Raw genomic sequence first — 20,750 nt, forward strand, 5'->3', positions numbered from 1 at the left:
CTCACACCTGTTAGGATCGCCATCATCAGAAAATCTACAAACAACAAATTCTGGGGAGGGTTTGGACAAAAGGAGCCCTCTTCCACTACTGGTGGGAATGTAAATTGATACCGTCACTATGGAGAACACTATGGAGTTTCCTTTAAAAAACTAGAAATAGAATTAACATCTGATCCAGCAATCCCACTTCTGGGCATATACCCAGAGAAAACCACAAATCAAAAAGGCACATTCACCACAATGTTCATTGCAGCACTATTTAAAATAGCCAGGTAATGGAAGCAACCTAAATGCCCACAGACAGATGAATGGATAAAGATGGGGTACATATATAAAATGGAATATTACTCGGCCATAAAAAGGAATGAAACTGGGTCATTTGTAGAGACATCGATGGATCTAGAGACTGTCATATAGAATGAAGTAAGTCAGAAAGAGGAAATCAAATATTGTATATTAATGCATATATGTGGAACCTAAAAGATGGTACAGATGAACTGGTTTGCAGGGAAGAAATAGAGACACAGAGGTAGAGAACAAACGTATGGACACCAAGTGTGGGAAGCCATGGGGTGGTGGTGGTGGGATGAGTTGGGAGATTGGGATTGACCTGTATACATGTATAGGCATAAAATACATAACTGATAATAACCTGCTGTATAAAAAAGTAAATAAAATTAAATTTCAAAATTTAAAAAAATAAAATTAAAAAATAAAACAGAAAAAAGTTCTTCCCTTCACACACGTATTTATAGGAATGAATTATTTCCATGCTTATATCCATAAATACATAAAAGAGGAATAAAATCTAACTTGAACCATAAACGAAAAAAAACCTGAACCCACCAGTTATACAGAGGAAAACCCTATCAGGGCACTTGCTCCAGCGGTAAACAATTCTGAAATTGGTCAGAGGTGTGGAATCATCTCCCATCCAGCTAGCACCCACCCCCCACGCATTGAGCGTCCTCATTGCAAAGCTGGGAGACCGTGCCGAGGCATCTCTGAATTAAGGTCAGCTGAGCCCCAGGCCAGCTGCTGCTGAACTGTTCCCACCCTTCCCAGGTAAAACACCTGAATATGTACAAGGGCTTGAAAGCCTAGAGGAAGGGCCGTGGAGCCACACTAGCGACAGCACGCAGGCCAACTTGGTGCCTGCAGGCCAGCCAGGGTGGTCCTGGCCCCGGGTACTCTTCCGGAAGCTTTCCATTGTCCTGCCTGTGATACCCCTCCTGTCCCGGCCCCCACTGCTTTTTTCCTTCCTCACCTCTGTCCGGAGAGAAATTCCAGCGGAAGGTATGGGTGACACATCCTCTTCTTTACAGGTGGCAGCCTGGCAACTCCTGCAGAAAGGCCAGCAGTGCCCCACTCACACCGGGCCACCAACAAAGCTGTGGCCCCTCATTCCCTCCCACCAGCTCAGCCCCGAGACTGCTGACGGGGCAGAGAATATGGAGTCAGGCACAGCTTCAGGGGCTATTGCTGCCTGGAGCGCTGTTTATATTGACCTCAACCAGGCACACCTGTGGAGGGCCGGCCGGCAGGGTAAGGCTGCCCACGTCAGCTAATCCACAACCCTCAGGGAATCACATTGTTGAAAATGGACCTCGCTAAGGCAGAATAGAAGCCAAGGAAAATAAGGACACAATGCCATTTGCAGCACCGTAGATGAGTCTAGAGGTAATCACGTGACTTGTAGTAAGTCAGAAAGTGAAAGACACATATCATATCATATCACTTATAGGTGTTACCTAAAAATGGATACCAGGGCAGATATTTCCACGGAGAAGGGCAATCACAGATTCATTAAACAAACTTATGGTTCACCAATGGAAAGGAGTGAGGATTGGTTTCATTACGATATCGGGGTTAACAGACATATACAAACACAGGTGACATATATAATCACCAAACACCTACGGAATACCAAGAGAAGACTACTCAACATTCTGTCATAACGTCCCTGGGAAAAGGATCCCAGGAAGAACAGACATCTGTATATGTGTAAAAGAACCACATCTTCGACACCTACAATAAGCCAAACATTGTAATCAAACTTGCTGTAATAAAAAATAAAAATTTAAATTAAAAATACGAACAAGAAGTAGGGAGACAAACTTGAGGGGCTTTCTCCTGGCACATTCCATTCTAAATTCCAATCTAGAACACGACTTCCATTGAGGCTCTGCTGCCCTAGTAACCAGATTTGGTAAGGGAGAACTGCTGCCACCTTGTGGCCGTTTCACACAACAGCAGCTTTAATCCCAGCGCTAATGGTCAGTTGATATTCAAAATCATTGCAGGCCTGTAAATGACACCTGCCCTGAAAACAAATCCTGGGGTCACTTATCGACCAAAAAATTCAAAGGACGTCCATATTTCAAAACGACCGTTTCAAAAGGCATATTTTATGCACCTTAGTGTTCTGCTTCTTTGTCTTTCTTTCTTTTTTGGTTAAAAAGACGGGAATGGAAAAAGGCATCCCTCAGACTGGGCGAAAATCGTTGCAAACGAATCAATGGACAAAGGTTTAATCTCCAATATATATAAACAGCTCATGCAGCTTAATTTTAAAAAAACAAACAAACCAATACAAAAATGGGCAGAAGTTCTAAAGAGACGTTTCTTCAAAGAAGACACAGGGATTGCCAAGACGCACATGAAAAGCTGCTCAAGAGCACTAATTATTAGAGAAATGCAAATCAAAACTACAATGAGGTATCACCTCACACCTGTTAGGATCGCCATCATCAGAAAATCTACAAACAACAAATTCTGGGGAGGGTGTGGACAAAAGGAGCCCTCTTCCACTATTGGTGGGAATGTAAATTGATACCGTCACTATGGAGTACAGTATGGAGTTTCCTTTAAAAAAACTAGAAATAGAATTACCATCCGATCCAGCAATCCTACTTCTGGGCATATACCCAGAGAAAACCATAAATCAAAAAGGCACATTCACCACAATGTTCATTGCAGCACTATTTAAAATAGCCAGGTAATGGAAGCAACCTAAATGCCCACAGACAGATGAATGGATAAAGATGGGGTACATATATAAAATGGAATATTACTCGGCCATAAAAAGGAATGAAACTGGGTCATTTGTAGAGACATCGATGGATCTAGAGACTGTCATACAGAATGAAGTAAGTCAGAAAGAGGAAATCAAATATTGTATATTAATGCATATATGTGGAACCTAAAAGATGGTACAGATGAACTGGTTTGCAGGGAAGAAATAGAGACACAGAGGTAGAGAACAAACGTATGGACACCAAGTGTGGGAAGCCATGGGGTGGTGGTGGTGGGATGAGTTGGGAGATTGGGATTGACCTGTATACATGTATATGCATAAAATACATAACTGATAATAACCTGCTGTATAAAAAAGTAAATAAAATTAAATTTCAAAATTTTGAAAAATAAAATTTAAAAATAAAACACAAAAAATTATTCCCTTCACACATGTATTTATAGGAATGAATTATTTCCATGCTTATATCTATAAATACATAAAAGAGGAATAAAATCTAACTTGAACCATAAACGAAAAAAAACCTGAACCCACCAGTTATACAGAGGAAAACCCTATCAGGGCACTTGCTCCAGCGGTAAACAATTCTGAAATTGGTCAGAGGTGTGGAATCATCTCCCATCCAGCTAGCACCCACCCCCCACGCATTGAGCGTCCTCATTGCAAAGCTGGGAGACCGTGCCGAGGCATCTCTGAATTAAGGTGAGCTGAGCCCCAGGCCAGCTGCTGCTGAACTGTTCCCACCCTTCCCAGGTAAAACACCTGAATATGTACAAGGGCTTGAAAGCCTAGAGGAAGGGCCGTGGAGCCACACTAGCGACAGCACGCAGGCCAACTTGGTGCCTGCAGGCCAGCCAGGGTGGTCCTGGCCCCGGGTACTCTTCCGGAAGCTTTCCATTGTCCTGCCTGTGATACCCCTCCTGTCCCGGCCCCCACTGCTTTTTTCCTTCCTCACCTCTGTCCGGAGAGAAATTCCAGCGGAAGGTATGGGTGACACATCCTCTTCTTTACAGGTGGCAGCCTGGCAACTCCTGCAGAAAGGCCAGCAGTGCCCCACTCACACCGGGCCACCAACAAAGCTGTGGCCCCTCATTCCCTCCCACCAGCGCAGCCCCGAGACTGCTGACGGGGCAGAGAATATGGAGTCAGGCACAGCTTCAGGGGCTATTGCTGCCTGGAGCGCTGTTTATATTGACCTCAACCAGGCACACCTGTGGAGGGCCGGCCGGCAGGGTAAGGCTGCCCAGGTCAGCTAATCCACAACCCTCAGGGAATCACATTGTTGAAAATGGACCTCGCTAAGGCAGAATAGAAGCCAAGGAAAATAAGGACACAATGCCATTTGCAGCACCGTAGAGGAGTCTAGAGGTAATCACGTGACTTGTAGTAAGTCAGAAAGTGAAAGACACATATCATATCATATCACTTATAGGTGTTACCTAAAAATGGATACCAGGGCAGATATTTCCACGGAGAAGGGCAATCACAGATTCATTAAACACACTTATGGTTCACCAAAGGAAAGGTGTGAGGATTGGTTTCATTACGATATCGGGGTTAACAGACATATACAAACACAGGTGACATATATAATCACCAAAGACCTACGGAATACCAAGAGAAGACTACTCAACATTCTGTCATAACGTCCCTGGGAAAAGGATCCCAGGAAGAACAGACATCTGTATATGTGTAAAAGAACCACATCTTCGACACCTACAATAAGCCAAACATTGTAATCAAACTTGCTGTAATAAAAAATAAAAATTTAAATTAAAAATACGAACAAGAAGTAGGGAGACAAACTTGAGGGGCTTTCTCCTGGCACATTCCATTCTAAATTCCAATCTAGAACACGACTTCCATTGAGGCTCTGCTGCCCTAGTAACCAGATTTGGTAAGGGAGAACTGCTGCCACCTTGAGGCCGTTTCACACAACAGCAGCTTTAATCCCAGCTCTAATGGTCAGTTGATATTCAAAATCATTGCAGGCCTGTAAATGACACCTGCCCTGAAAACAAATCCTGGGGTCACATATCGACCAAAAAATTCAAAGGACGTCCATATTTCAAAACGACCGTTTCAAAAGGCATATTTTATGCACCTCAGTGTTCTGCTTCTTTGTCTTTCTTTCTTTTTTGGTTAAAAAGACGGGAATGGAAAAAGGCATCCCTCAGACTGGGCGAAAATCGTTGCAAACGAATCAATGGACAAAGGTTTAATCTCCAATATATATAAACAGCTCATGCAGCTTAATTTTAAAAAAACAAACAACCCAATACAAAAATGGGCAGAAGTTCTAAAGAGACGTTTCTTCAAAGAAGACTCAGAGATGGCCAAGACGCACATGAAAAGCTGCTCAAGAGCACTAATTATTAGAGAAATGCAAATCAAAACTACAATGAGGTATCACCTCACACCTGTTAGGATCGCCATCATCAGAAAATCTACAAACAACAAATTCTGGGGAGGGTTTGGACAAAAGGAGCCCTCTTCCACTACTGGTGGGAATGTAAATTGATACCGTCACTATGGAGAACACTATGGAGTTTCCTTTAAAAAACTAGAAATAGAATTAACATCTGATCCAGCAATCCCACTTCTGGGCATATACCCAGAGAAAACCACAAATCAAAAAGGCACATTCACCACAATGTTCATTGCAGCACTATTTAAAATAGCCAGGTAATGGAAGCAACCTAAATGCCCACAGACAGATGAATGGATAAAGATGGGGTACATATATAAAATGGAATATTACTCGGCCATAAAAAGGAATGAAACTGGGTCATTTGTAGAGACATCGATGGATCTAGAGACTGTCATATAGAATGAAGTAAGTCAGAAAGAGGAAATCAAATATTGTATATTAATGCATATATGTGGAACCTAAAAGATGGTACAGATGAACTGGTTTGCAGGGAAGAAATAGAGACACAGAGGTAGAGAACAAACGTATGGACACCAAGTGTGGGAAGCCATGGGGTGGTGGTGGTGGGATGAGTTGGGAGATTGGGATTGACCTGTATACATGTATAGGCATAAAATACATAACTGATAATAACCTGCTGTATAAAAAAGTAAATAAAATTAAATTTCAAAATTTAAAAAAATAAAATTAAAAAATAAAACAGAAAAAAGTTCTTCCCTTCACACACGTATTTATAGGAATGAATTATTTCCATGCTTATATCCATAAATACATAAAAGAGGAATAAAATCTAACTTGAACCATAAACGAAAAAAAACCTGAACCCACCAGTTATACAGAGGAAAACCCTATCAGGGCACTTGCTCCAGCGGTAAACAATTCTGAAATTGGTCAGAGGTGTGGAATCATCTCCCATCCAGCTAGCACCCACCCCCCACGCATTGAGCGTCCTCATTGCAAAGCTGGGAGACCGTGCCGAGGCATCTCTGAATTAAGGTGAGCTGAGCCCCAGGCCAGCTGCTGCTGAACTGTTCCCACCCTTCCCAGGTAAAACACCTGAATATGTACAAGGGCTTGAAAGCCTAGAGGAAGGGCCGTGGAGCCACACTAGCGACAGCACGCAGGCCAACTTGGTGCCTGCAGGCCAGCCAGGGTGGTCCTGGCCCCGGGTACTCTTCCGGAAGCTTTCCATTGTCCTGCCTGTGATACCCCTCCTGTCCCGGCCCCCACTGCTTTTTTCCTTCCTCACCTCTGTCCGGAGAGAAATTCCAGCGGAAGGTATGGGTGACACATCCTCTTCTTTACAGGTGGCAGCCTGGCAACTCCTGCAGAAAGGCCAGCAGTGCCCCACTCACACCGGGCCACCAACAAAGCTGTGGCCCCTCATTCCCTCCCACCAGCTCAGCCCCGAGACTGCTGACGGGGCAGAGAATATGGAGTCAGGCACAGCTTCAGGGGCTATTGCTGCCTGGAGCGCTGTTTATATTGACCTCAACCAGGCACACCTGTGGAGGGCCGGCCGGCAGGGTAAGGCTGCCCACGTCAGCTAATCCACAACCCTCAGGGAATCACATTGTTGAAAATGGACCTCGCTAAGGCAGAATAGAAGCCAAGGAAAATAAGGACACAATGCCATTTGCAGCACCGTAGATGAGTCTAGAGGTAATCACGTGACTTGTAGTAAGTCAGAAAGTGAAAGACACATATCATATCATATCACTTATAGGTGTTACCTAAAAATGGATACCAGGGCAGATATTTCCACGGAGAAGGGCAATCACAGATTCATTAAACAAACTTATGGTTCACCAATGGAAAGGAGTGAGGATTGGTTTCATTACGATATCGGGGTTAACAGACATATACAAACACAGGTGACATATATAATCACCAAAGACCTACGGAATACCAAGAGAAGACTACTCAACATTCTGTCATAACGTCCCTGGGAAAAGGATCCCAGGAAGAACAGACATCTGTATATGTGTAAAAGAACCACATCTTCGACACCTACAATAAGCCAAACATTGTAATCAAACTTGCTGTAATAAAAAATAAAAATTTAAATTAAAAATACGAACAAGAAGTAGGGAGACAAACTTGAGGGGCTTTCTCCTGGCACATTCCATTCTAAATTCCAATCTAGAACACGACTTCCATTGAGGCTCTGCTGCCCTAGTAACCAGATTTGGTAAGGGAGAACTGCTGCCACCTTGTGGCCGTTTCACACAACAGCAGCTTTAATCCCAGCGCTAATGGTCAGTTGATATTCAAAATCATTGCAGGCCTGTAAATGACACCTGCCCTGAAAACAAATCCTGGGGTCACTTATCGACCAAAAAATTCAAAGGACGTCCATATTTCAAAACGACCGTTTCAAAAGGCATATTTTATGCACCTTAGTGTTCTGCTTCTTTGTCTTTCTTTCTTTTTTGGTTAAAAAGACGGGAATGGAAAAAGGCATCCCTCAGACTGGGCGAAAATCGTTGCAAACGAATCAATGGACAAAGGTTTAATCTCCAATATATATAAACAGCTCATGCAGCTTAATTTTAAAAAAACAAACAAACCAATACAAAAATGGGCAGAAGTTCTAAAGAGACGTTTCTTCAAAGAAGACACAGAGATGGCCAAGACGCACATGAAAAGCTGCTCAAGAGCACTAATTATTAGAGAAATGCAAATCAAAACTACAATGAGGTATCACCTCACACCTGTTAGGATCGCCATCATCAGAAAATCTACAAACAACAAATTCTGGGGAGGGTGTGGACAAAAGGAGCCCTCTTCCACTATTGGTGGGAATGTAAATTGATACCGTCACTATGGAGTACAGTATGGAGTTTCCTTTAAAAAAACTAGAAATAGAATTACCATCCGATCCAGCAATCCTACTTCTGGGCATATACCCAGAGAAAACCATAAATCAAAAAGGCACATTCACCACAATGTTCATTGCAGCACTATTTAAAATAGCCAGGTAATGGAAGCAACCTAAATGCCCACAGACAGATGAATGGATAAAGATGGGGTACATATATAAAATGGAATATTACTCGGCCATAAAAAGGAATGAAACTGGGTCATTTGTAGAGACATCGATGGATCTAGAGACTGTCATACAGAATGAAGTAAGTCAGAAAGAGGAAATCAAATATTGTATATTAATGCATATATGTGGAACCTAAAAGATGGTACAGATGAACTGGTTTGCAGGGAAGAAATAGAGACACAGAGGTAGAGAACAAACGTATGGACACCAAGTGTGGGAAGCCATGGGGTGGTGGTGGTGGGATGAGTTGGGAGATTGGGATTGACCTGTATACATGTATAGGCATAAAATACATAACTGATAATAACCTGCTGTATAAAAAAGTAAATAAAATTAAATTTCAAAATTTAAAAAAATAAAATTAAAAAATAAAACAGAAAAAAGTTCTTCCCTTCACACACGTATTTATAGGAATGAATTATTTCCATGCTTATATCCATAAATACATAAAAGAGGAATAAAATCTAACTTGAACCATAAACGAAAAAAAACCTGAACCCACCAGTTATACAGAGGAAAACCCTATCAGGGCACTTGCTCCAGCGGTAAACAATTCTGAAATTGGTCAGAGGTGTGGAATCATCTCCCATCCAGCTAGCACCCACCCCCCACGCATTGAGCGTCCTCATTGCAAAGCTGGGAGACCGTGCCGAGGCATCTCTGAATTAAGGTGAGCTGAGCCCCAGGCCAGCTGCTGCTGAACTGTTCCCACCCTTCCCAGGTAAAACACCTGAATATGTACAAGGGCTTGAAAGCCTAGAGGAAGGGCCGTGGAGCCACACTAGCGACAGCACGCAGGCCAACTTGGTGCCTGCAGGCCAGCCAGGGTGGTCCTGGCCCCGGGTACTCTTCCGGAAGCTTTCCATTGTCCTGCCTGTGATACCCCTCCTGTCCCGGCCCCCACTGCTTTTTTCCTTCCTCACCTCTGTCCGGAGAGAAATTCCAGCGGAAGGTATGGGTGACACATCCTCTTCTTTACAGGTGGCAGCCTGGCAACTCCTGCAGAAAGGCCAGCAGTGCCCCACTCACACCGGGCCACCAACAAAGCTGTGGCCCCTCATTCCCTCCCACCAGCTCAGCCCCGAGACTGCTGACGGGGCAGAGAATATGGAGTCAGGCACAGCTTCAGGGGCTATTGCTGCCTGGAGCGCTGTTTATATTGACGTCAACCAGGCACACCTGGGGAGGGCCGGCCGGCAGGGTAAGGCTGCCCAGGTCAGCTAATCCACAACCCTCAGGGAATCACATTGTTGAAAATGGACCTCGCTAAGGCAGAATAGAAGCCAAGGAAAATAAGGACACAATGCCATTTGCAGCACCGTAGAGGAGTCTAGAGGTAATCACGTGACTTGTAGTAAGTCAGAAAGTGAAAGACACATATCATATCATATCACTTATAGGTGTTACCTAAAAATGGATACCAGGGCAGATATTTCCACGGAGAAGGGCAATCACAGATTCATTAAACACACTTATGGTTCACCAAAGGAAAGGTGTGAGGATTGGTTTCATTACGATATCGGGGTTAACAGACATATACAAACACAGGTGACATATATAATCACCAAAGACCTACGGAATACCAAGAGAAGACTACTCAACATTCTGTCATAACGTCCCTGGGAAAAGGATCCCAGGAAGAACAGACATCTGTATATGTGTAAAAGAACCACATCTTCGACACCTACAATAAGCCAAACATTGTAATCAAACTTGCTGTAATAAAAAATAAAAATTTAAATTAAAAATACGAACAAGAAGTAGGGAGACAAACTTGAGGGGCTTTCTCCTGGCACATTCCATTCTAAATTCCAATCTAGAACACGACTTCCATTGAGGCTCTGCTGCCCTAGTAACCAGATTTGGTAAGGGAGAACTGCTGCCACCTTGTGGCCGTTTCACACAACAGCAGCTTTAATCCCAGCGCTAATGGTCAGTTGATATTCAAAATCATTGCAGGCCTGTAAATGACACCTGCCCTGAAAACAAATCCTGGGGTCACATATCGACCAAAAAATTCAAAGGACGTCCATATTTCAAAACGACCGTTTCAAAAGGCATATTTTATGCACCTTAGTGTTCTGCTTCTTTGTCTTTCTTTCTTTTTTGGTTAAAAAGACGGGAATGGAAAAAGGCATCCCTCAGACTGGGCGAAAATCGTTGCAAACGAATCAATGGACAAAGGTTTAATCTCCAATATATATAAACAGCTCATGCAGCTTAATATTACAAAAACAAACAACCCAATACAAAAATGGGCAGAAGTTCTAAAGAGACGTTTCTTCAAAGAAGACTCAGAGATGGCCAAGACGCACATGAAAAGCTGCTCAAGAGCACTAATTATTAGAGAAATGCAAATCAAAACTACAATGAGGTATCACCTCACACCTGTTAGGATCGCCATCATCAGAAAATCTACAAACAACAAATTCTGGGGAGGGTGTGGACTAAAGGAGCCCTCTTCCACTACTGGTGGGAATGTAAATTGATACCGTCACTATGGAGAACACTATGGAGTTTCCTTTAAAAAACTAGAAATAGAATTACCATCTGATCCAGCAATCCCACTGCTGGGCATATACCCAGAGAAAACAATAAATCAAAAAGGCACATTCACCACAATGTTCATTGCAGCACTATTTAAAATAGCCAGGTAATGGAAGCAACCTAAATGCCCACAGACAGATGAATGGATAAAGATGGGGTACATATATAAAATGGAATATTACTCGGCCATAAAAAGGAATGAAACTGGGTCATTTGTAGAGACATCGATGGATCTAGAGACTGTCATACAGAATGAAGTAAGTCAGAAAGAGGAAATCAAATATTGAATATTAATGCATATATGTGGAACCTAAAAGATGGTACAGATGAACTGGTTTGCAGGGAAGAAATAGAGACTCAGAGGTAGAGAACAAACGTATGGACACCAAGTGTGGGAAGCCATGGGGTGGTGGTGGTGGGATGAGTTGGGAGATTGGGATTGACCTGTATACATGTATATGCATAAAATACATAACTGATAATAACCTGCTGTATAAAAAAGTAAATAAAATTAAATTTCAAAATTTTGAAAAATAAAATTTAAAAATAAAACAGAAAAAAGTTCTTCCCTTCACACATGTATTTATAGGAATGAATTATTTCCATGCTTATATCTATAAATACATAAAAGAGGAATAAAATCTAACTTGAACCATAAACGAAAAAAAACCTGAACCCACCAGTTATACAGAGGAAAACCCTATCAGGGCACTTGCTCCAGCGGTAAACAATTCTGAAATTGGTCAGAGGTGTGGAATCATCTCCCATCCAGCTAGCACCCACCCCCCACGCATTGAGCGTCCTCATTGCAAAGCTGGGAGACCGTGCCGAGGCATCTCTGAATTAAGGTGAGCTGAGCCCCAGGCCAGCTGCTGCTAAACTGTTCCCACCCTTCCCAGGTAAAACACCTGAATATGTACAAGGGCTTGAAAGCCTAGAGCAAGGGCCGTGGAGCCACACTAGCGACAGCACGCAGGCCAACTTGGTGCCTGCAGGCCAGCCAGGGTGGTCCTGGCCCCGGGTACTCTTCCGGAAGCTTTCCATTGTCCTGCCTGTGATACCCCTCCTGTCCCGGCCCCCACTGCTTTTTTCCTTCCTCACCTCTGTCCGGAGAGAAATTCCAGCGGAAGGTATGGGTGACACATCCTCTTCTTTACAGGTGGCAGCCTGGCAACTCCTGCACAAAGGCCAGCAGTGCCCCACTCACACCGGGCCACCAACAAAGCTGTGGCCCCTCATTCCCTCCCACCAGCTCAGCCCCGAGACTGCTGACGGGGCAGAGAATATGGAGTCAGGCACAGCTTCAGGGGCTATTGCTGCCTGGAGCGCTGTTTATATTGACCTCAACCAGGCACACCTGGGGAGGGCCGGCCGGCAGGGTAAGGCTGCCCAGGTCAGCTAATCCACAACCCTCAGGGAATCACATTGTTGAAAATGGACCTCGCTAAGGCAGAATAGAAGCCAAGGAAAATAAGGACACAATGCCATTTGCAGCACCGTAGAGGAGTCTAGAGGTAATCACGTGACTTGTAGTAAGTCAGAAAGTGAAAGACACATATCATATCATATCACTTATAGGTGTTACCTAAAAATGGATACCAGGGCAGATATTTCCACGGAGAAGGGCAATCACAGATTCATTAAACACACTTATGGTTCACCAAAGGAAAGGTGTGAGGATTGGTTTCATTACGATATCGGGGTTAACAGACATATACAAACACAGGTGACATATATAATCACCAAAGACCTACGGAATACCAAGAGAAGACTACTCAACATTCTGTCATAACGTCCCTGGGAAAAGGATCCCAGGAAGAACAGACATCTGTATATGTGTAAAAGAACCACATCTTCGACACCTACAATAAGCCAAACATTGTAATCAAACTTGCTGTAATAAAAAATAAAAATTTAAATTAAAAATACGAACAAGAAGTAGGGAGACAAACTTGAGGGGCTTTCTCCTGGCACATTCCATTCTAAATTCCAATCTAGAACACGACTTCCATTGAGGCTCTGCTGCCCTAGTAACCAGATTTGGTAAGGGAGAACTGCTGCCACCTTGTGGCCGTTTCACACAACAGCAGCTTTAATCCCAGCGCTAATGGTCAGTTGATATTCAAAATCATTGCAGGCCTGTAAATGACACCTGCCCTGAAAACAAATCCTGGGGTCACATATCGACCAAAAAATTCAAAGGACGTCCATATTTCAAAACGACCGTTTCAAAAGGCATATTTTATGCACCTTAGTGTTCTGCTTCTTTGTCTTTCTTTCTTTTTTGGTTAAAAAGACGGGAATGGAAAAAGGCATCCCTCAGACTGGGCGAAAATCGTTGCAAACGAATCAATGGACAAAGGTTTAATCTCCAATATATATAAACAGCTCATGCAGATTAATATTACAAAAACAAACAACCCAATACAAAAATGGGCAGAAGTTCTAAAGAGACGTTTCTTCAAAGAAGACTCAGAGATGGCCAAGACGCACATGAAAAGCTGCTCAAGAGCACGAATTATTAGAGAAATGCAAATCAAAACTACAATGAGGTATCACCTCACACCTGTTAGGATCGCCATCATCAGAAAATCTACAAACAACAAATTCTGGGGAGGGTTTGGACAAAAGGAGCCCTCTTCCACTACTGGTGGGAATGTAAATTGATACCGTCACTATGGAGAACACTATGGAGTTTCCTTTAAAAAACTAGAAATAGAATTACCATCTGATCCAGCAATCCCACTGCTGGGCATATACCCAGAGAAAACCATAAATCAAAAAGGCACATTCACCACAATGTTCATTGCAGCACTATTTAAAATAGCCAGGTAATGGAAGCAACCTAAATGCCCACAGACAGATGAATGGATAAAGATGGGGTACATATATAAAATGGAATATTACTCGGCCATAAAAAGGAATGAAACTGGGTCATTTGTAGAGACATCGATGGATCTAGAGACTGTCATACAGAATGAAGTAAGTCAGAAAGAGGAAATCAAATATTGTATATTAATGCATATATGTGGAACCTAAAAGATGGTACAGATGAACTGGTTTGCAGGGAAGAAATAGAGACACAGAGGTAGAGAACAAACGTATGGACACCAAGTGTGGGAAGCCATGGGGTGGTGGTGGTGGGATGAGTTGGGAGATTGGGATTGACCTGTATACATGTATATGCATAAAATACATAACTGATAATAACCTGCTGTATAAAAAAGTAAATAAAATTAAATTTCAAAATTTTGAAAAATAAAATTTAAAAATAAAACAGAAAAAAGTTCTTCCCTTCACACATGTATTTATAGGAATGAATTATTTCCATGCTTATATCTATAAATACATAAAAGAGGAATAAAATCTAACTTGAACCATAAACGAAAAAAAACCTGAACCCACCAGTTATACAGAGGAAAACCCTATCAGGGCACTTGCTCCAGCAGTAAACAATTCTGAAATTGGTCAGAGGTGTGGAATCATCTCCCATCCAGCTAGCACCCACCCCCCACGCATTGAGCGTCCTCATTGCAAAGCTGGGAGACTGTGCCGAGGCATCTCTGAATTAAGGTGAGCTGAGCCCCAGGCCAGCTGCTGCTAAACTGTTCCCACCCTTCCCAGGTAAAACACCTGAATATGTACAAGGGCTTGAAAGCCTAGAGGAAGGGCCGTGGAGCCACACTAGCGACAGCACGCAGGCCAACTTGGTGCCTGCAGGCCAGCCAGGGTGGTCCTGGCCCCGGGTACTCTTCCGGAAGCTTTCCATTGTCCTGCCTGTGATACCCCTCCTGTCCCGGCCCCCACTGCTTTTTTCCTTCCTCACCTCTGTCCGGAGAGAAATTCCAGCGGAAGGTATGGGTGACACATCCTCTTCTTTACAGGTGGCAGCCTGGCAACTCCTGCAGAAAGGCCAGCAGTGCCCCACTCACACCGGGCCACCAACAAAGCTGTGGCCCCTCATTCCCTCCCACCAGCTCAGCCCCGAGACTGCTGACGGGGCAGAGAATATGGAGTCAGGCACAGCTTCAGGGGCTATTGCTGCCTGGAGCGCTGTTTATATTGACCTCAACCAGGCACACCTGGGGAGGGCCGGCCGGCAGGGTACGGCTGCCCAGGTCAGCTAATCCACAACCCTCAGGGAATCACATTGTTGAAAATGGACCTCGCTAAGGCAGAATAGAAGCCAAGGAAAATAAGGACACAATGCCATTTGCAGCACCGTAGAGGAGTCTAGAGGTAATCACGTGACTTGTAGTAAGTCAGAAAGTGAAAGACACATATCATATCATATCACTTATAGGTGTTACCTAAAAATGGATACCAGGGCAGATATTTCCACGGAGAAGGGCAATCACAGATTCATTAAACACACTTATGGTTCACCAAAGGAAAGGTGTGAGGATTGGTTTCATTACGATATCGGGGTTAACAGACATATACAAACACAGGTGACATATATAATCACCAAAGACCTACGGAATACCAAGAGAAGACTACTCAACATTCTGTCATAACGTCCCTGGGAAAAGGATCCCAGGAAGAACAGACATCTGTATATGTGTAAAAGAACCACATCTTCGACACCTACAATAAGCCAAACATTGTAATCAAACTTGCTGTAATAAAAAATAAAAATTTAAATTAAAAATACGAACAAGAAGTAGGGAGACAAACTTGAGGGGCTTTCTCCTGGCACATTCCATTCTAAATTCCAATCTAGAACACGACTTCCATTGAGGCTCTGCTGCCCTAGTAACCAGATTTGGTAAGGGAGAACTGCTGCCACCTTGTGGCCGTTTCACACAACAGCAGCTTTAATCCCAGCGCTAATGGTCAGTTGATATTCAAAATCATTGCAGGCCTGTAAATGACACCTGCCCTGAAAACAAATCCTGGGGTCACATATCGACCAAAAAATTCAAAGGACGTCCATATTTCAAAACGACCGTTTCAAAAGGCATATTTTATGCACCTTAGTGTTCTGCTTCTTTGTCTTTCTTTCTTTTTTGGTTAAAAAGACGGGAATGGAAAAAGGCATCCCTCAGACTGGGCGAAAATCGTTGCAAACGAATCAATGGACAAAGGTTTAATCTCCAATATATATAAACAGCTCATGCAGCTTAATTTTAAAAAAACAAACAACCCAATACAAAAATGGGCAGAAGTTCTAAAGAGACGTTTCTTCAAAGAAGACACAGAGATGGCCAAGACGCACATGAAAAGCTGCTCAAGAGCACTAATTATTAGAGAAATGCAAATCAAAACTACAATGAGGTATCACCTCACACCTGTTAGGATCGCCATCATCATAAAATCTACAAAAAACAAATTCTGGGGAGGGTGTGGACAAAACGAGCCCTCTTCCACTATTGGTGGGAATGTAAATTGATACCGTCACTATGGAGAACAGTATGGAGGTTCCTTTAAAAAACTAGAAATAGAATTACCATCCGATCCAGCAATCCCACTTCTGGGCATATACCCAGAGAAAACCATAAATCAAAAAGGCACATTCACCACAATGTTCATTGCAGCACTATTTAAAATAGCCAGGTAATGGAAGCAACCTAAATGCCCACAGACAGATGAATGGATAAAGATGGGGTACATATATAAAATGGAATATTACTCGGCCATAAAAAAGAATGAAACTGGGTCATTTGTAGAGACATCGATGGATCTAGAGACTGTCATATAGAATGAAGTAAGTCAGAAAGAGGAAAACAAATATTGTATATTAATGCATATATGTGGAACCTAAAAGATGGTACAGATGAACTGGTTTGCAGGGAATAAATAGAGACACAGAGGTAGAGAACAAACGTATGGACACCAAGTGTGGGAAGCCATGGGGTGGTGGTGGTGGGATGAGTTGGGAGATTGGGATTGACCTGTATACATGTATAGGCATAAAATACATAACTGATAATAACCTGCTGTATAAAAAAGTAAATAAAATTTAATTTCAAAATTTTAAAAAATAAAATTTAAAAATAAAACAGAAAAAAGTTCTTCCCTTCACACACGTATTTATAGGAATGAATTATTTCCATGCTTATATCTATAAATACATAAAAGAGGAATAAAATCTAACTTGAACCATAAACGAAAAAATACCTGAACCCACCAGTTATACAGAGGAAAACCCTATCAGGGCAATTGCTCCAGCGGTAAACAATTCTGAAATTGGTCAGAGGTGTGGAATCATCTCCCATCCAGCTAGCACCCACCCCCCACGCATTGAGCGTCCTCATTGCAAAGCTGGGAGACCATGCCGAGGCATCTCTGAATTAAGGTGAGCTGAGCCCCAGGCCAGCTGCTGCTGAACTGTTCCCACCCTTCCCAGGTAAAACACCTGAATATGTACAAGGGCTTGAAAGCCTAGAGCAAGGGCCGTGGAGCCACACTAGCGACAGCACGCAGGCCAACTTGGTGCCTGCAGGCCAGCCAGGGTGGTCCTGGCCCCGGGTACTCTTCCGGAAGCTTTCCATTGTCCTGCCTGTGATACCCCTCCTGTCCCGGCCCCCACTGCTTTTTTCCTTCCTCACCTCTGTCCGGAGAGAAATTCCAGCGGAAGGTATGGGTGACACATCCTCTTCTTTACAGGTGGCAGCCTGGCAACTCCTGCAGAAAGGCCAGCAGTGCCCCACTCACACAGGGCCACCAACAAAGCTGTGGCCCCTCATTCCCTCCCACCAGCTCAGCCCCGAGACTGCTGACGGGGCAGAGAATATGGAGTCAGGCACAGCTTCAGGGGCTATTGCTGCCTGGAGCGCTGTTTATATTGACCTCAACCAGGCACACCTGGGGAGGGCCGGCCGGCAGGGTAAGGCTGCCCAGGTCAGCTAATCCACAACCCTCAGGGAATCACATTGTTGAAAATGGACCTCGCTAAGGCAGAATAGAAGCCAAGGAAAATAAGGACACAATGCCATTTGCAGCACCGTAGATGAGCCTAGAGGTAATCACGTGACTTGTAGTTAGTCAGAAAGTGAAAGACACATATCATATCATATCACTTATAGGTGTTACCTAAAAATGGATACCAGGGCAGATATTTCCACGGAGAAGGGCAATCACAGATTCATTAAACACACTTATGGTTCACCAAAGAAAAGGTGTGAGGATTGGTTTCATTACGATATCGGGGTTAACAGACATATACAAACACAGGTGACATATATAATCACCAAAGACCTACGGAATACCAAGAGAAGACTACTCAACATTCTGTCATAACGTCCCTGGGAAAAGGATCCCAGGAAGAACAGACATCTCTATATGCGTAAAAGAACCACATCTCCGACACCTACAATAAGCCAAACATTGTAATCAAACTTGCTGTAATAAAAAATAAAAATTTAAATTAAAAATATGAACAAGAAGTAGGGAGACAAACTTGAGGGGCTTTCTCCTGGCACATTCCATTCTAAATTCCAATCTAGAACACGACTTCCATTGAGGCTCTGCTGCCCTAGTAACCAGATTTGGTAAGGGAGAACTGCTGCCACCTTGTGGCCGTTTCACACAACAGCAGCTTTAATCCCAGCGCTAATGGTCAGTTGATATTCAAAATCATTGCAGGCCTGTAAATGACACCTGCCCTGAAAACAAATCCTGGGGTCACATATCGACCAAAAAATTCAAAGGACGTCCATATTTCAAAACGACCGTTTCAAAAGGCATATTTTATGCACCTTAGTGTTCTGCTTCTTTGTCTTTCTTTCTTTTTTGGTTAAAAAGACGGGAATGGAAAAAGGCATCCCTCAGACTGGGCGAAAATCGTTGCAAACGAATCAATGGACAAAGGTTTAATCTCCAATATATATAAACAGCTCATGCAGCTTAATTTTAAAAAAACAAACAACCCAATACAAAAATGGGCAGAAGTTCTAAAGAGACGTTTCTTCAAAGAAGACACAGAGATGGCCAAGACGCACATGAAAAGCTGCTCAAGAGCACTAATGATTAGAGAAATGCAAATCAAAACTACAATGAGGTATCACCTCACACCTGTTAGGATCGCCATCATCAGAAAATCTTCAAAAAACAAATTCTGGGGAGGGTGTGGACAAAAGGAGCCCTCTTCCACTATTGGTGGGAATGTAAATTGATACCGTCACTATGGAGAACAGTATGGAGGTTCCTTTAAAAAAACTAGAAATAGAATTACCATCCGATCCAGCAATCCCACTTCTGGGCATATACCCAGAGAAAACCATAAATCAAAAAGGCACATTCACCACAATGTTCATTGCAGCACTATTTAAAATAGCCAGGTAATGGAAGCAACCTAAATGCCCACAGACAGATGAATGGATAAAGATGGGGTACATATATAAAATGGAATATTACTCGGCCATAAAAAGGAATGAAACTGGGTCATTTGTAGAGACATCGATGGATCTAGAGACTGTCATACAGAATGAAGTAAGTCAGAAAGAGGAAATCAAATATTGTATATTAATGCATATATGTGGAACCTAAAAGATGGTACAGATGAACTGGTTTGCAGGGAAGAAATAGAGACACAGAGGTAGAGAACAAACGTATGGACACCAAGTGTGGGAAGCCATGGGGTGGTGGTGGTGGGATGAGTTGGGAGATTGGGATTGACCTGTATACATGTATAGGCATAAAATACATAACTGATAATAACCTGCTGTATAAAAAAGTAAATAAAATTAAATTTCAAAATTTAAAAAAATAAAATTAAAAAATAAAACAGAAAAAAGTTCTTCCCTTCACACACGTATTTATAGGAATGAATTATTTCCATGCTTATATCCATAAATACATAAAAGAGGAATAAAATCTAACTTGAACCATAAACGAAAAAAAACCTGAACCCACCAGTTATACAGAGGAAAACCCTATCAGGGCACTTGCTCCAGCGGTAAACAATTCTGAAATTGGTCAGAGGTGTGGAATCATCTCCCATCCAGCTAGCACCCACCCCCCACGCATTGAGCGTCCTCATTGCAAAGCTGGGAGACCGTGCCGAGGCATCTCTGAATTAAGGTGAGCTGAGCCCCAGGCCAGCTGCTGCTGAACTGTTCCCACCCTTCCCAGGTAAAACACCTGAATATGTACAAGGGCTTGAAAGCCTAGAGGAAGGGCCGTGGAGCCACACTAGCGACAGCACGCAGGCCAACTTGGTGCCTGCAGGCCAGCCAGGGTGGTCCTGGCCCCGGGTACTCTTCCGGAAGCTTTCCATTGTCCTGCCTGTGATACCCCTCCTGTCCCGGCCCCCACTGCTTTTTTCCTTCCTCACCTCTGTCCGGAGAGAAATTCCAGCGGAAGGTATGGGTGACACATCCTCTTCTTTACAGGTGGCAGCCTGGCAACTCCTGCAGAAAGGCCAGCAGTGCCCCACTCACACCGGGCCACCAACAAAGCTGTGGCCCCTCATTCCCTCCCACCAGCTCAGCCCCGAGACTGCTGACGGGGCAGAGAATATGGAGTCAGGCACAGCTTCAGGGGCTATTGCTGCCTGGAGCGCTGTTTATATTGACCTCAACCAGGCACACCTGGGGAGGGCCGGCCGGCAGGGTAAGGCTGCCCAGGTCAGCTAATCCACAACCCTCAGGGAATCACATTGTTGAAAATGGACCTCGCTAAGGCAGAATAGAAGCCAAGGAAAATAAGGACACAATGCCATTTGCAGCACCGTAGAGGAG

This window comes from Mesoplodon bidens (genome assembly GCF_964165515.1).
Source record: "Mesoplodon bidens genome assembly, contig: HAP1_SCAFFOLD_39, whole genome shotgun sequence".
Taxonomy (NCBI): Eukaryota; Metazoa; Chordata; class Mammalia; order Artiodactyla; family Ziphiidae; genus Mesoplodon; species Mesoplodon bidens.